Raw genomic sequence first — 17,172 nt, forward strand, 5'->3', positions numbered from 1 at the left:
ACCCTCACACACCTTCACCCCTCACACACCATCACCCTCACACACCCTCACTCACCCTCACACCCTCACACCCTCACTCACCTTCACACCCTCACTCACCTTCACCCCTCACACACCCTCACCCTCACACCCACCCTCACTCACACTCACACCCTCTCTCACCCTCACACCCCCTCACCCTCACACCCTCACCCTCACTCACCCTCACAACCCTCACACCCTCACTCACCCTCACACCCTCACTCACCTTCACCCCTCACACACCTTCACCCCTCACACACCATCACCCTCACACACCCTCACTCACCCTCACACCCTCACCCTCACAATCTCACTCACCCTCACTCACCTTCACCCCTCACACACCCTCACCCACCCTCACACCCTCACCATCACACACCATCACTCACCCTCACACCCCCTCACCCTCACACCCTCACCCTCACTCACCCTCACACCCTCTCACCCTCACCCACCCTCACTCACCCTCACCATCACACACCCTCACATCCTCACAAACCGCACCCACCCTCACACACCCACACCCCTTCACCCTCACCCCCTCATCCTCACACACCCTCGCCCACTTTCACACCCTCACACCTCCCCCATCCTCACTCACCCTCACACCTTCTCACCATCACACACCCTCACATCCTCACACCCTCACTCACACCCTCACCCTCCCTCACACCCTCACACCCTATCGCCCTCCCTCTATCTATTGCCCTCCCTCTATCTATCTATTGCCCTCCCTCTATCTATCTATCGCCCTCCCTCGATCTATCTATTGCCCTCCTTCTATCTATCGCCCTCCCTCTATCTATCTATCGCCCTCCCTCTATCCATTGTCCTCCCTCTATCTATCTATCGCCCTCCCTCTATCTATCTATCGCCCTCCCTCTATCCATCATCCTCCCTCTATCTATCGCCTTCCCTCTATCTATCTATCGCCCTCCCTCTATCTATCTATTGCCTTCCCTCTATCTATCGCCCTCCCTCTATCTATCTATTGCCCTCCCTCTATCTATCGCCCTCCCCCTATCTATCTATCTATCTATCGCCCTCCCTCTATCAATCTATCGCCCTTCCTCTATCTATCTATCGCCCTCACTCTATCTATCTTTTGCCCTCACTCTATCTATCTTTCGCCCTCACTCTATCTATCTTTCGCCCTCCCTCTAGCTATCTATCGCCCTCACTCAATCTATGGCACCACCACAGCATCACCCAGCGGCACCACAGCATCACTCAGGGGCACCACAACATCACCATGCGCTACCACAGCATCACTGAACGCCACAGCATCACTCGTCGCCACCACAACATCACTCAGCGCCAACACAGTATCAATCTGTGCAACCATTCAACAACAACTGGTTCAAATATGTTCTCTCAATGTTTCAAGCTTTATTACAAACGTCACAAAAAGATGGTAATATTTCACTTCTGTTCTTGGATTTTCGTCACAATAAAATACACTGAACATAATCTTCACAAAAAATAAATTACAAAACTTTAAGCTTTTATTTAAGTATTAATTATTTAAAAAAAATTAAAAGCCATTGTTATTTGTAATATCAATACATCTAAGTCACTTAAATACAAAACATGTTGCATTACAAATGCTATAGGTGTCACTTTTGCAAAAGATAAAAGTATTGGCATTGTAAATGACAAAGCTATTAATTTCGCTATTTTCAAAAACAACACATAAATAAAAAATGTGTCATTTACAAGACCAATAGCTCAAACTTTCCTAATGCGAGACCTATTGCATTGCAAATGCTTGTTTTGCATTTGTCATCCCGAGTGGGACGGGTATGCTCAGACGTGAGTCCCGTGCTTTCAACACCACTGGAGTCAAGCTATCCTGGCTGAAGACAGCTGATAGCCAGAAACCGGTCCTAGGATGCTTGATTCCTGTACAAGGAAGACATGGCTTGGCAGATCGGGTTGGACTGTTCCCACGAGGCACAGGGTTAAGGCTGATTTGTATATGGCCATGTCTGAATTGGGGTGTTGTGGTGAGCAAAAAAATTATGGATTTAGGCCCAGATCTCTGTACTGGGGTGAATGTATTACATTGTTCTGCTTTCTGTCCATCAACTGTTGTTTTTGCATTTGTCACCCCGAGTTGGACGGGTATGCTCAGACGTGAGTCCCGTGCTCTCCACACCACTGGAGTCAAGCTATCCTGGCTGAAGACGGCTGATAGCCAGAAACCGGTCCAAGGATGCTTGATTCCGGTTCAAGGAAGACATAGCTTGGCAGTTCAGGCTGGACTGTTCCCATGAGGCACAGGTTCAAGGCTGATTTGCATATGGGCATGTCTGAATTGGGGTGGTGTGGTGAGCAAAAAAGTGATGGATTTAGGCCCAGATCTCTTTACTGGGGTGAATGTATGACATTGTTCTGCATTCTGTCCATCAACTTTTGTTTTTGCGGATAGCTTACTCCGTCATATGTATGTTCGATATCCTGTCCGCCTGATAACAAGTGCATTACATCCTATGAGACTTGTAATAAGGTGGACAGGCTATTCGCCAAACTCTAAATCAGGCTATCAGTTGGAGCTAACTACTGGTTCAGCACACTTCTCATTAAGGCATCATAGAATAGACGGACAATAGCATGTATGTAACCTTCTCAAGCTAAGCCTTCCAGAGCAGAAATCAACTTTACAGCTCTGGTTTTACAGATCAGCTCAATTGGTGCACCATTTCGGAGAAAGTGTTTTAATAAAGACTTAGAGCCCTCTGTAGCGGGCTCTACCGGTCATTAAAGGCAAGCTCTTAACAAGGGAACGTGCCTTTAATGGCCAGTAGAGCTCACTACGGAGGGCTTTAAGGCTATTAGAACATTCCACTCCAAGAGGGCAGAATTTCCTAATTTGTAAAACAAAGGTCTCATGAAGATTGAGGGGAGTTGAAATCCCTCAGTGTCCGTGTGGCCTTTGTTCACAGCAACAGCAGTGACCATACATTGGAATGTCGATGCTGCGGCTACTAGCAGCCATTAGAAGCCCGGAGCACTCCACTGTCTTCAATGGAGCACTCGACATTCCAATGTACGAATGGGCCATTATAAGCAACAATTTTGGAGAATAGTTGATTTTTCTTGACGGCCAATCCTCAACTGATTTAATGATGGTGTTGTTATGGATGTACATCACTTTAAGTGGGATTGGGGTTAGTGAGGTTTTAGTGGGGTTGAATATGGTGTTTAATTCCTAAAATACCTGTCCCTATAAGTGGTGGACGGAACATAGTGCGTTGTTTAAAGCACTGCATGTGACCGCAATATTAGTATTTTTTTTTATTTAGTAGTATGTATGTCAAGATGTACACCACAGAGTGTTTAAAAGTCATCCCTTGTTTGGTGAGATGATTTGCAATGGTGATGGGCGCTGTTTCTCTTAGTAACAGATGGAAAACCCAGCTGGGTCAATGGAGTATGGTGCAAGCTTTATTTATTTTTGGGGCAGTATTTTCACTTACAGCCTGATTCATTAAAGGTAATTGCGCTCGCAAAGGCCCAGATTCTGAGAATCTGGCCCTTTGCGAGTGCACTGTTTGCATTTGGGATTCGTCATCCCAAATGCAAAACTCGGTAATAGCGAATTCGCAAATTTGTGAGGAATTACATTTAACCCCTTCCATGCTGATGACGAACCCCAGCCGTCATGCACTACGGTGCTTGTGTGCTGATGACGGCTGGGGTTCGTCACGGCCTGCCCCTGTTCGTGTTGTTTACAGCACACCAGGGGAATCGCGGCTGCATGGAAAGGGTTAAGGAATCTCTATTTGAGATTCCTTAAATGCAATTCATCATCCATTTTCAAATTGCGAAATCGCAATTTCGGGCCGCTATTTACCGCGAGGTCAAACCTCGTGGGAAATAGCGAAAACTCAGAACAATGCTTTTAAAAGCATTTTTCTGAGTTGCATGTTGCACACACACATGTCCTTTGGACATGTGTGTGCGCAACCCCTGTTTATATTAGCATTTAAGGGGTGCTACAGGGTGTCCTCTGGAAACCCCTGGCACCCTTTAAATCGCTATCTTATTTGTGATTAGCTAATTGCTAATCGCAAATAAGGAATACTCCCCATTCATTCCTATGGGCCTTTTGGCCTATAGGAATGAATGGGGGGTTATTCCTTATTTGCGATTAGCAATTTGCTAATCACAAATAAGGAATTTGTAGGAATCGCAAAAAATGTTATTCCTACATGAATCCCGTTTTGCGAGTCTGAAATAGCGATTCCTTATGATTCGCTATTTCAGTCTCGCAAAACCTCCCAATGATGAATCAGGCTGTTAGTGGCTGATGCCTTCTGTTCCCCCCAAGTAAATTTAGGGCTTCATTTACAAGGTCCCTGCACCACTGAAGCGTCACTTTTTGTGAAGTTCTGGTGACGCTGTGTCCTGCTCCATATTTATAAGGCAGCATTAAGCCACTTTGTGTGGTTTAACTTGGCCCTGTAAATATTGTTTCCTTTAACGCAGCTTTCTGCATTAAAGAGGCATGCAATGGGCATTGCTGTGGGCGTTCCCAGCAACTCACATAGCTTTTTGACATTGTCCCAGATTTACAAGGAATCTTAAATCTGAGGCAGCTCCAAAAACATATGCGTCCCTGGGGGTGGGGTTGGGAGGGGTAAAAGTGGTGTAGAGTCGAGCATTTTTTGCTCCTTCTGTGTGTGCTGCATCCTGCGGCACACATAAATTAATGCTTTTCTTTAGGAAGGTGTCCCTTCCTGCATAAAAACAATCATTCCTGCACTGCAGGCACCCTTGCACCATGGTGCAAGAGTGTCTGCATTGGTGCATGCCTGCTGTTTGTGCACCGGCACAAGGTTGAGCACAGGAACGTGATGTATTCGTGTAAATATACTCGTAAATATATTGCATTCCTGCAGTAATGAGGCAGCTCGGTGCAGCAAAATTGCTTGCAGCACCTCTCTGTACTATTTTCTTGTAAATATGCCCCATAGTTCCTAAAGCTGGGGCAATTGTGGACCATTTGTGTTTATATTTTGTATAACTGATTGTGATTGCAAATGTTATTTTCATTGTTTTTGTTTTATTGGTTAGAGTGTTAGTGGGTGTACGGTTGAATACGATCACATTTCGTGCCCCTGCATTAGGGTCAAATTTAGATTAGGGTGACGGTGAACGGGTTAAAGTTCCAAATGGAGTGCAAGATAGTTTTTTTTGCTGTTCAACAGAAACAAGGACAGCATCAAATCCAAACTGTTTCAGGTCCTTATTTAAATGGCGCTCTCAAGTTAAGGACTAAAACAAAAACTTTTCCAATCTTTTTTAAACATTTTATAAGTTGAGCCGTTTTAACCTTCTCAGGGAACTTATTTAAGAGCTGAACTCTGAAGACATGTAGATGCTCCTCGCCCAAAGCTTTTCTTTTCTAACTGGCAAATTAAAACCCTCCCTTCCTATGGACCTATAAACTAATTGGGCAATGTATCAATTTTATTTTCCAATTTTTCGAGCAGTCCTGGTGAGTGGCATTGTACACCACAGACAGAGCTCTCGAGTGTATATGGCTGGCAAAGACTTTGTAATGCTGAACTAATATTGACATGCTCTGCGTACCCTTTCAAATCTCTGGCTGTCTGTCAGTGAGACACTGCATCCTTTAGCCCAGTTGCCAACAAATGTGAAAATAGGCTCAAGTATCATCTATCTTATTGAAGACCTGTATGAACCCTACTGTGGAGCTTCCCTGATGTTTATGTGCATACTGCTCATTTGTTCAATACTAGAACTAATTATGATGAAATGCTGAAACTTGTTGGCATGTCCTGCAACTCCTCTTACCTGCATAGAAGTTTCCAGACAACATAAGAAGTCCAGAGATATGGTCACAGAGCTACAAAATTCTCTCCGTGTATCAGAAGAAACTGGAGTATGCCTGCCAAAGAAAGTACCATCTACAAGTGCAGGAGAACTGAGTAGTGACTCTGATTGATCGACACACTCTCTTCTTTTTTTTAAGTTCAGAAGTAAGTTTATTAGGGTAAATATTACTTCAAAACAAAATACATTAAAACAATGAATAATAGGAGAATTACATAAATATATCAATTGTATAATCAGCAAACAAGTAGAGTTCGAGTTAGATATAATGGAATATATCATGCTTAAGAAGAAAACATCAACATATGAACACAATTGCATCATGTACAGGATATAGAAGTGCAAAGGATAAAACAGAATACAAAATAAAGCATGTAATATCAATCTAAAAGATGTCATGGGGGTTTAGCTACCTCTTGTTGTTGAGGAGCCGGACGTAGAGAGCGCTTTGCACTTGTTTGAATGAAAAGTGTAAAAGGTGACCATAAGTCTAAGGGCTTTGGTGCCATGTGCAATGGATATACAACGGTTGTATCTAGTCTGTGATTATAACAAACAGCATACCACCATGCCTGGTAAGATAATTTGGTGACGTCCTTCCAATTCTTGGTAATTTGCTGAAAGGCTACTGCCAACAATAAGTCTATGATCTTCATATTGGACTTGGAGTTTTCCCATGAATAAGCTCATGTGAAACAGTTGGCTGGAGCGACTTGAACTGTGCATGGGCAGTTCGAATAGCTTCCAACAAAAGAGAATATTTGGACTTAAAGATGGAGGTAAGGTAGACAAAGTGCTAACTAATCAAAGGACATGATGTGAACCTGATCATAAAGTTGATGAACCCAAATTAGGCCACGCTGTCTCCAGGATTTTCAAAAGAAAGGTTTATTATTGATCAAAATATTTTTGTTATGCCAAATAGAAGAGGTAAGGAATGAGGTCGGGATAGCAGGCGGTATTATCTTGGAAGTGTGTATGAGTATAGGGGTAGAAATAGATTGCGGTTTACGTGTAGAGGAAAGATACTCCTGAAATGAGAATGGTAAAAGGAAGGATTTATTAAAGCATAGCCCATTTAGGAAGATATTTGGAAGGTTCAGAAATCCATTTTGACGCTTGGTGTAAAAGGAAGGATTTGTGATAAGTGGGGAAATCAGGAAAATTCACCCCACCCTCTGTTTTTGGACGGATCAATTTTGAGATAGACATGCGAGATTTTTTGTTGCTCCATAAAAAGGAAGATAAAATGGAATTAAGTTTCTTAAAATATTTGGAGGATATGAACAATGGGATATTAGAAACCGTATATAATACTATGGGCGAAAGCATCATTTTAATGGTGTCCAAATGACCCCACCACGACACGTAAAGGGGGTGCCATTTCAATGTTAAGGACGACAACCTTTGTATGCAGTTTTCTAGACAATGGGAAATTGTCTCTGAAATGGTCGGAGTAAAGTGTAGACCTAAGTACTTCATGTATTGGTGGCTCCAAGTTAAACTCAAAATGATGAAATCAGTGCTGAGAGTGTATTTGGTGAGAGGCAAAATCTCACATTTATCTTTATTTAGCTTAAAACCAGAGACAAATGCAAAGGAATGAACTTCTGCTAAAAAAGCAGGAAGAGAAATCTGAGGATGTGATAAAAATAAAAGAACGTCGTCGGCATATGCTGCCACTTTGACAGTGGTGTCCTTAAAAGTAAACCCATGAATATTGTCATTTTGACGATTCCTTTATTAAAAAGGTTTCCAAGGCAAGATTAAAAAGAAAAGGAGAAAGTGGACATCCTTGCCTGACACCTCTACCTAGGTGGAAGTAAAAAGAAACGTCACCATTTGCTGACACAGCTGCCCAAGGATTGGAATATAGAACAGATATTAGAGTAATGATCTTTGGGCCAAAACCAAACCATTGAAGTACACAAAAAAGATAAGGCCACTCAACTCTGTTGAATGCTTTTTCTGCATCCAAGGCTGTGGCTGCCAGGGGATGGGAGATATGTGAGGCTTTAGACCAGATATAAAAAACTAAACGGGTATTGTCCGTGATGAGGTGACCTTTAACAAATCCGGACTGTTCTGTGCCTAACAAATTAGGTAACTGAGATTCTAAACGTAAAGCTAAAGCTTTTGAAATGATTTTATAATCGATATTAACTAAAGAAATAGGTCGATAGTTTTTACAGTATTGTGGATCTTTGCTCTCTTTAGGTATTAGACAGATGAGAGCATCTGAAAAAGAGCCAGAAGATTTACCAGACTGCAAAAAAGCAGAGATAAGGGCATGTAATTTAGGGAGAAGTAGATGTGCATAGTGAGTGAAAAACTCCACAGTGAACCCGTCAGGACCTGGGTCTTTCTTGAGCGTTTTCAACGCAGCTAGAAGTTCCTTCTGTGATAAATCAGTTTCCAAGAGCGAGAGATCCAAATTGGTGCCGGGGTTACCTTGTATGTGAGATAGAAATTGAGATATGTCATTATCAGAGGACAACGTTTCAGATGTATAAAGTGATTTATAAATGTGGAGGAATTCATTAGGAATATCTCCATCTTTAACTTTTAGTTGATTATCTTGACCAAAGATAGATTCAATATTGAGCTTGTTTTGTTTGATCTTTAAATAGTTAGCTAATAACTTACCGGCTTTATTCTGACCACCATAATACTTAGCACTAGATTTTAACAAGTAATTTGAAGCATTGTTAGTTGTATCCTGATTGAATTGAAATTTGGCTTTGAGAAGATCGGATAGGCAATCTTTAGATTTAGAGGAATAATAGGATTGTTCCAATTCTTTAATTTTGTTTATAAAATACTTTAGTGGTGTGTCTTGCTTTTTGATGCTTGTTTGAGACAAGCCAAAAAATAAAATCTCTGGCTGAGGCTTTAAATGTGTCCCAGACTACATGAAGAGGTGTACTATCTACTTGATTAAAGAGAAAATATTCATTAAAAAAAGAGGTAAAAGATGATGTGAAAATTGGATCTAAAAGCAAGGTGTTATTAAAGCACCATTTACGAGTTAGTTTAGGTTTGCATAAAACATCAAGGTGTATAGTGACAGGTGCATAGTCCGATATTAAAATAGAGCCAATGTCTGTTGTCACAAGTGACTGGGATAGATTGTGAGATATGAAAACATAATCTAATCGTGATTGGGTGTGATGCATCGGGGAGTAAAAGGAGTATTCTCTCACTGTGGGGTTACAAAGTCTCCAGGCGTCTGTAAGTTTGTGTTGTTTGATTGTTTTTGGGAATAAGTTGTGAGATTTGTGAGGAACAAAGGAAGATAAAGAGTTGCGATCTTTCAAGGGATCAAAAACTTTGTTGCAATCACCTGTAAGAATTAAATTATCGTCATAACATTGTGTTATTTGTGATGCCAAAGATTTCCAAAAGGAGGGATTACCTGCGGTGGGTGCATATATGTTCAACAGAGAGAGTGGGATGTTATCTACCAGATATGTAACAAATATCCATCTGCCTGCTTGATCAGAACAATGAGATATCTTGATCGGAAGGGATTTACGAAAGAGAATAAGGACAGCATTACGTTTATCATCATTTGGGGAAAAGAAAACTTAATTTACCCAACTTCTTTTCAATCTCACAGACTCTTCAGCTGATAAATAAGACTCCTGATTACATGCAATATCCGTACCCACTTTAGCCAAATGAGTTAAAACTCTCTGTCTCTTAATAGGTGAGTGTAAACCCCTGACATTCCACGAAACAATTTTTAAAGGCATAGAATAAAATCGTAACAATATGATGCATATAAAAGAAAGCAAAATTTCAAACTAGTAGAACCATATTGAACAATGAACCAATTGTACTCAAAAGGAGATGATGGAGGTGAAGAGGAAAGGAAGGAAGAAGAGAAAGAGTAACATTTGAACAACACTGAATTAAAAACAGAAGAATAATGGAGAGCAAGAAAAAATGCTGTGATAAGTAGAGACAAAGACAAAGAAGAGGAGAAAGCTATGAATAGAATAATATAATACAAGAGAAAAAGAGAATAGAAGACAAAAGACTTACAACTAATCCAAAACATACGGAGGGTGGAGGGATGGAAGGCCACAGTGAATAATAACGTGGTCGAGACCCATGAGGGAGGGCGGAAAGGAGAACACACAACCAGCGAACTGTGAAACATAGGGAAAAGATGAAAACGCTGGAGCGATCTGTGGAAGGAAAGGAAGAAATATCAAACGTATGTTAAAGACAATAGGAGCATAATTCATTGTAATGCATAAACCTTAATAATCTATGATTAAGACATGACTAGAGTGAAAGCTTGGGAGAAAAAATAAATTACTGAGTAAAATACAAAGGGCCAGATGTAGGTCGCCAATTACCGGTCGGTAACGGCCGAATTCGGCCGTTACCGACCGGTAAATGGTGATTGAGATGTAGGGGCCATTATTTTACAGAATTGGTATATTTACAGAATCGGTAAATTTACTGATTCAGTAAAATATCGAATCGGTAATTTTACAGATTCAGTAAATCAAGATGTAGGTGGCACTCCACCGAGTGCCACAGGCCCTTAAGAGTCAGTATTTTACCACCCAATCCTAATGGGTGGTAAAATACCGAATCCAGGTGTGCATGCACATCTGTGCATGCACACCTGTGCCATGTGACACACAGACATGCCCTTAGGGCATGTATGTGTGCCACATGGCACACAAGCCTGCACTTGGGGTGCTAGAGTGTGTCAAAGTGACACCCCCTGCACCCTTGCTGGATTCGGTATTTACCGAATCGGTAAATACCAAATCGGTATTTCCCATTGATTCCTATGGGCTCCAAAGCCCATAGGAATCAATGGGGAATACCTATTCAGTTTTTACCGAATTGGTAAATACCGAATGTTACAGAATCGGTAATTCAAAATAAAAAATTACCTACATCTCCCTCCTTCTAATTTACCGATTCATAAATACCGAATCGGTATGATTCGGTATTTAAGAGTCGGTTAATTAGATTTACCTACATCTGGCCCAAAATGTCTATTTGAAATGGGATGAAGAAGCAGTTACTATTGGATCAGCCTGATACGAGTAAAGGAAGCTTTTTAATTGTATTGGGTCCTCATAAGTATTGGTCTTGTTATTGATGGTCACCCTAAAGAGGCAGGGGTGAAAAAGGCCATAGCGTGCCCCTATCGAGCGTAATTGAGTTCTTAGTGACAGGAATTCCTTACGACGATCTGCCGTTGGTTTAGCATAATCTTGAGTGAAAAATAAGGATTTACCAGACCAATTATTTCTCTTTAGTGCTCTAGCTGCAGACAAAACCTTTAACAAATTAGTGTATTCCAAAAAGTATATGATCACTCCTTTTGGTTTTTCAACTGAAGATGAGGATGCCATTCGTGTCCTTGAACCTAACCGGTGAGCTCTTTGAATATTTAGAACGGTGCTTTCCGGAAGTTTAAGGAGTTGTGGAAGAAAAGTTTTAAAGAAGGTAATTGAGTCTGAACCTTCTGTTCCTTCAGGTAATCCATAAATACGTGATTATTCCTTCTATTTCTTTTTTCCAAATGTTCTATTTGCTTGTGCAGCACTAGTACTTGAGAAGATAAGGATTCCACTTTGTATGTGGAGGAGGATAAGGAATCAACATTTTTTTCCAAAGTGGTGACACGTTTCTCCACACTTGACCACTTGTCAGTGAGAGCCTGAAGCGTTGAATTGGTCTCCTCAATAAATGGGCTTAGAGCTCGAATTTCCTCTGACAACAAGTCCATTTTGACTGAAGAGGTTTGTTTCGGAGGAGAGGGAGGATCTTTTTTCAACCTCTTAGTGGATGTCTTTGTTGCGTTAGGGGATAAGGTAGTCGCTGACGTTGCTGAACTTTTAGATAAGGTACTGGTTGAGTCATCCATAGCTAAGCACTGATAGCGTGTGCTAGTTTGAAGTAAAAATCTACGAGGTACAGGCATAGGCTGAGGTAAACCTTTTAACTGTCTTCCGCTATATAGAGAGAAGTAAGAACCAAAAGAAGGAATCAACAATAGCAAGCTTCTAATTTTGCATATAATTGAAGTTATATATATAGTATAAGGAAAGCACAATAGTATGCAATTAAGTGTACCAAACGTACTAAGAAAGAACACTTCCAGAAGCAAATATAGGCGTTGTATATAAAAAGATGAAGCATACACTGCCTAAATAAAAAGCCACTCAACAATTAGGTAAATAGGTACCTTTTAAGCCTCAAAACTAACTGACTGCAGAGTTCAAGTACAATATAATTTGCTCAAAGGTGCAGACATTGTGTTGTGGCAGATTTAGAGATAAAGTATCACAAACATTACAAATGCTGGATATGAGACTAAACATATAGTGCAAAAGACATTAGGTACATTAGCATCAAATGAGCAGTGTGTATTTGTGTTATGAAAAGGATAAAAAATGCTTTGGGAGGAAAAAAGCTCTGTCAATATTAAATGAGAACCAGAAGATAAAATGGCAGATAGACTCTCCTCACGGATATACGAAGTCTTGGTGTGAAGACTGAAGATTTTTTTCAAGCCTTAAAATTATTGTGTTAGTTAATGTCCTCAAAAGCCTTGAAAATTGCACAGGTTATCCATGAAGCAAACAATATTAATGACACTGCAAGCACCACATTGTAATCAGCTTCGTCATGAAATATAAATAATATAGTTACAACAACTGGAATTGTGGCTTAATAAATATCTTGAAAAGCACAGTCATAAATAAGCTCCAGATTAGTAGATTCCAATGAAGGGCATGAAGGAGTTAATAAAAGTACTACATTGTAGATGGGCTCAGTCGACGGTAAAGAAAACATGAAGTAGAAAAACAGGGAAAAGCTCAACTGAGCTAATATACACTATGCAGTGAAGAACGGGGCTTCCAAGGGCCTTGGCATTGTTGTAAAGTGTAGGCTAAATACCTCAGATATGGCTTGAAAGCATTTCGTGAGGAGGCAGCAGGCGCATTAATAAAAGAGCCGCATTGGAGAAAGCTCTGTCAGCTGTCACAAAATGGCGGGCTCAATGTCTGTCGAGCCGCGCCACTGCTCACTCGAAAGATAATGATGAATGCAGAACGGAATAAGGCTGGAAAAGTATCCGCTTACAGTCCCGTAATGTTCGCACACCTCATACTTCAATTAGAGGTCAGTGCATCAGCGTGGGATGTTGCGGTGAGTCTTCTCCCTCCCGTCAACCCGGGAGAGTCACGAAGTCGCCGCCATCTTCACCGGGTGCAAGCCACGCCCCCTCGACACACTCTGTTCTTATGCCAACATTTTTTGAGTTCAACATTGCTGATCCTCCTGGCAATCATTAGCCTACAGATATCATGACATGAGTGTGGGCCAGTTCCTAATCTAGCATGAATTAGGAATTCGATGAAGTATCCAGAGCTACTCTTGGGGTCACTAGAACCTGCCTTGCAATGGAGAGTTCCTGTACTTGACTCTCTTTTCCACTATTAATATTCAGAATGCTTGGTGAAGGCCCGAGTTTAGTAAGAGCCTGAGCTCGGTGAGGAGTGGCTTGCTTCTAGAATGTAACATTCTGTCTAAGGGCTCTCACAACAATTGCCCTATGCTAAAACTCATATCTGATCTCTACTGGGGTGTGTTTGTGAGAGTGAAACTCTCTCACAGCAGAGGAATGACACCAATAATTAACACCTACAACGGACCTAAATAAGGCTGTATTATGGCCCCTCTATTTCAGATCTTTCAAAGGTGCTGCAACAAAGACAGGGGCGATCCAACGTAATTTGGCAAATACCAAAATAGAATTCTTGGCATATGGCGATGATCCAGTCACTTTTTCAACCACCCTTTGTCGTCTCAAAATCAACTGACCAGACTACACCCTATGGATAATGACCTGCAAATTAAAATCAATACAACAAAAGTTATGTCATGCGGTTGTCAAAAGCCTCAATACAGCTAGTTCATTGGACCTGATAAAGTTGAGCAAATGATTACCTTTTCATGCCTGAGGATGACATTCAATTACAAATTAAACTCAATCAATCAAGTGATCGTTTGTAAAGCACACTAAATACCTGCGAGGGTTTCAAGGCGCTAGGGGAGGGGGCGCTACTGATCGAACAGCCAGGTCTTGAGTATCCTCCTAAAGGTCAGCAGGTCTTGTGTCTGTCGTAGGCTCAGTGGGAGGGTGTTCCATGTCTTGGCAGCGAGGCGGGAGAAGGATTTCCCGCTGGTGGTTGTTCTTTGGATGAGGTCGGCGGAGCGTAGCTGGCGGTTGGGGATGTAGAAGGAGAGCCATCTGTTGAGGTAGACTGGCCGGTCTTGTGGAGTTCCTTGTGTGCATGGGTGAGGAGCTCGATGGATATCCTCTTGTTGACGGGGAGCGAGTGCAGGTTTCTCAGGTGGGGGGTGATGTGGCTGTGGCATGGTACGTCAAGGATCAGTTGTGCCAAGGCGTTTTGGATGCGTTGTTGTCGTTTGATGAGCTTGGTCGGTGCTCCCGGGTAGAGGGCGTTTCCATAGTCGAGTCTGCTGCTGACTAGGGCCTGGGAGACTGTCTTTCTTGTATCTGTCGGGATCCATCTGTAGATCTTGCGGAGCACGCAGAGGGTGTTGAAGCAGGAGGAGGAGATGGCATTGACTTGCTTGGTCATTGAGAACGTTGAGTTGAGGATGATTCCGAGATTGTGGGCATGGTCGGTGGATGTCATGGCTGCCCCCAGTGCCGGCGGCCACCAGGAGTCATACCAGGCTGAAGGGTTGGAGCCGAGGATGAAGACCTCCGTCTTGTCCGAGTTCAGCTTCAGAATTCTAGTCTTCATCCAGTCGGCGACGGCCTTCATTCCTTCGTGGAGGTTGGCTTTGGCGGTGATGGGGTCCTTTGTGAGGGAGAGGATCAGCTGAGTGTCTTCGGCGTAGGAGATTATGGTGAGGTTGTGCTGTCGGGCTACGTGTGCGAGCAGGTCCATGTAAATGTTGAACAGCGTCAGGCTGAGGGTGGATCCCTGGGGTACGCCACCGATGATCTCGGAGGCTTTGGAACGGAATGGGGGGAGGTGGACGCTCTGGGTTCAGCCGGAGAGGAAGCAGGTGGTTCAATCCAGAGCCTTGTCTCGGATCCCTGCGGCGTGGAGGCGTGCGCGTAGTGTGCGGTGCAGATGGTGTCAAAGGCGGCAGAGAGGTCTAGAAGAATGAGTGCTGCGGTCTCGCCATTGTCCAGCAGGGTCCTGATGTCGTCGGTAGCGGCGATGAGGGCAGTCTTGGTGCTGTGGTTGCTACAGAACCCTGACTAGGAAGGGTCCAGGATTTTGTTTTCTTTGAGGTATCAGGTTAGCTGTCTGTTGATGTTTTTCTCAATGACCGGGAAGGGGAGCAGAGAGATGGGCCGGAAGTTCTTGAGGTCTCTTGGGTCTGCCTTAGGTTTTTTGAGTAGGGCGTTGATCTTGGCATGTTTCCAGATCTCTGGGATGGTCACGGTCTCAAGGGAGGGATTGATGACGTTGCACAGGTGGAGCTGCTTGCTCTGTTGAAGACGTGGTGCGGGAATATGTCCGACGGAGAGCCGGAGTGGATTGTGCGCATGGTCTTGATGGTGTCATTGATGCTCACGCTGGCCCAGGCTAGCAGGGGGTCGTGGTCGATGGTGTGCGGAGGGTCTGTTGTGTTGCTGTCTGTTGGGGCTGTCTGGGTGTTGAAGTTGTCGTGGATGTCTGCTATCTTGCGGTGGAAGAAGGTGACGAGGGAGTCGCACAGGGCTTGCGACGGCGAGATGTCTTTGGTGTTGGAGCTGGGGTTGGAGAGTTCCTTCACGGTGTTGAAGAGCTCCTTGCTATTGCGTGCGTTGTTGTCGAGGCGGTCTTTGAAGGAGGTCCTCTTGGCCGCCCTGATGAGGTGGTGGTGGTTGCGGAAGGCGTCCTTGTGTGCTGCGCGGCTGTCCGGAGTTTGGTCACTGTGCCATTTCTTCTCTAGTTTCCGGCAGACTCTCTTGGAGGCTAGGAGTTCTGGGGTGCACCAGCTGGCCCTCTTTCTGGTGTCTCTGTGGGGGGGTTTCTTCAGCGGGCGAGGATGTTGGCGCCGTCCTAGATTCAGCGTCTGAGGCTGTGGGCAGCGTCGTCGGTGTTGGAGGGTTTGGTGGGTGGGCTGAGAGCGAGGTTTGCATGTAGTTGGTCTTCAGTGATTTAGCTCCAGCAGCTGCGAGGGATCTGTTGGGTGCGGTGGTGTGTGGTGGGTTTCTGGAAGGGTGAAGTGGATGCAGCGGTGGTCGGTCCAGAGGAGTTCGGTGGTGTGGCTGATGGAGACGTGCAGGCTTGAGGAGTAGACAGGGTCGAGCTTGTGGCCAGCGGAGTGGGTGGGCATTGTGATGAGTTGCTTCAGTCCGAGGTTGGCGAGGTTATCTATCGGGGTTGTGGAGTTGTTGTCGTTGTTGTTATCAAGGTGGAATGCCCACATGGAATATCTTCAACAGAAACTGACCGCAATTTCAGGAGTGATAAAATGTTTTGCATTAAAATACGATGGAGGCGCCATCAGCACCACATTAACTTGAGCTAACACCAAACTGGTTCCAGTTTGTACATATGGTTTAGCTTGTTGGCCAGCGGAAACTATCAGGAAAGTAGAAGCTGTGTTCATGAATGGTATTTGGAAGATATTTAACCTACAGAAAGCTACACTTCAAAGTCTAATAAGATTAGAACATGGGCTAAACTCGATTACAGCCTGCATTACAATTAATTGTATAAACTACTGCATAGACAGTTAAGGGATGGTTAATAGCACCATGAGATTATACATTAATAACAACATTTCAAAACCATGCAGTGCAGCACCGGTGGCAGAACTTTGTATTAAGGATCTCTTGGCCAAGTATAATCTGCTGACTATAAATAATTTGAACAAAATGACCAAAGCCACTCGTACGTTATTACTAAATTATGAAATTAAAACTTTAAACTGCCTCTTAGTCATTGAGAGGTAGTCATTGAGAGGGTGTCACAATATAAAAAGTTTAAATTAACTCTGAAGTTTTTTATGACAAAATGGCAACCATACTTAGAATTCAGCTTGAACACAAAGGCTAACATATATTTCATACACTTGAGACTCCTTGTTAACCTTTTAATCAGTTTGATGCACGATGGGGAAATTTCCCCTACAAATAACTAAAACATGCCGTCTTCGCAACTCGGAGAGGGAAGCATTGGAACACATTATTTGCTTAGGCACTGAGTTACTGGGCATTCTTAAGCATCTGATGGGGCAATTTAATATTGTTTTAAGGTTACTTTGCCA

General features: G+C 43.2%; 1 protein-coding gene across 1 annotated transcript in view; it reads left to right on the forward strand.

Annotated features, from left to right (window-relative positions):
* CDH18 (cadherin 18) overlaps positions 1–17,172 on the forward strand; it is a 2,230,955-nt gene that overhangs the window by 2,076,673 nt on the left and 137,110 nt on the right. The gene's annotated exons all lie outside the window — the stretch shown is intronic.

This window comes from Lissotriton vulgaris, chromosome 4_1 (genome assembly GCF_964263255.1).
Source record: "Lissotriton vulgaris chromosome 4_1, aLisVul1.2, whole genome shotgun sequence".
NCBI lineage: Eukaryota > Metazoa > Chordata > Amphibia > Caudata > Salamandridae > Lissotriton > Lissotriton vulgaris.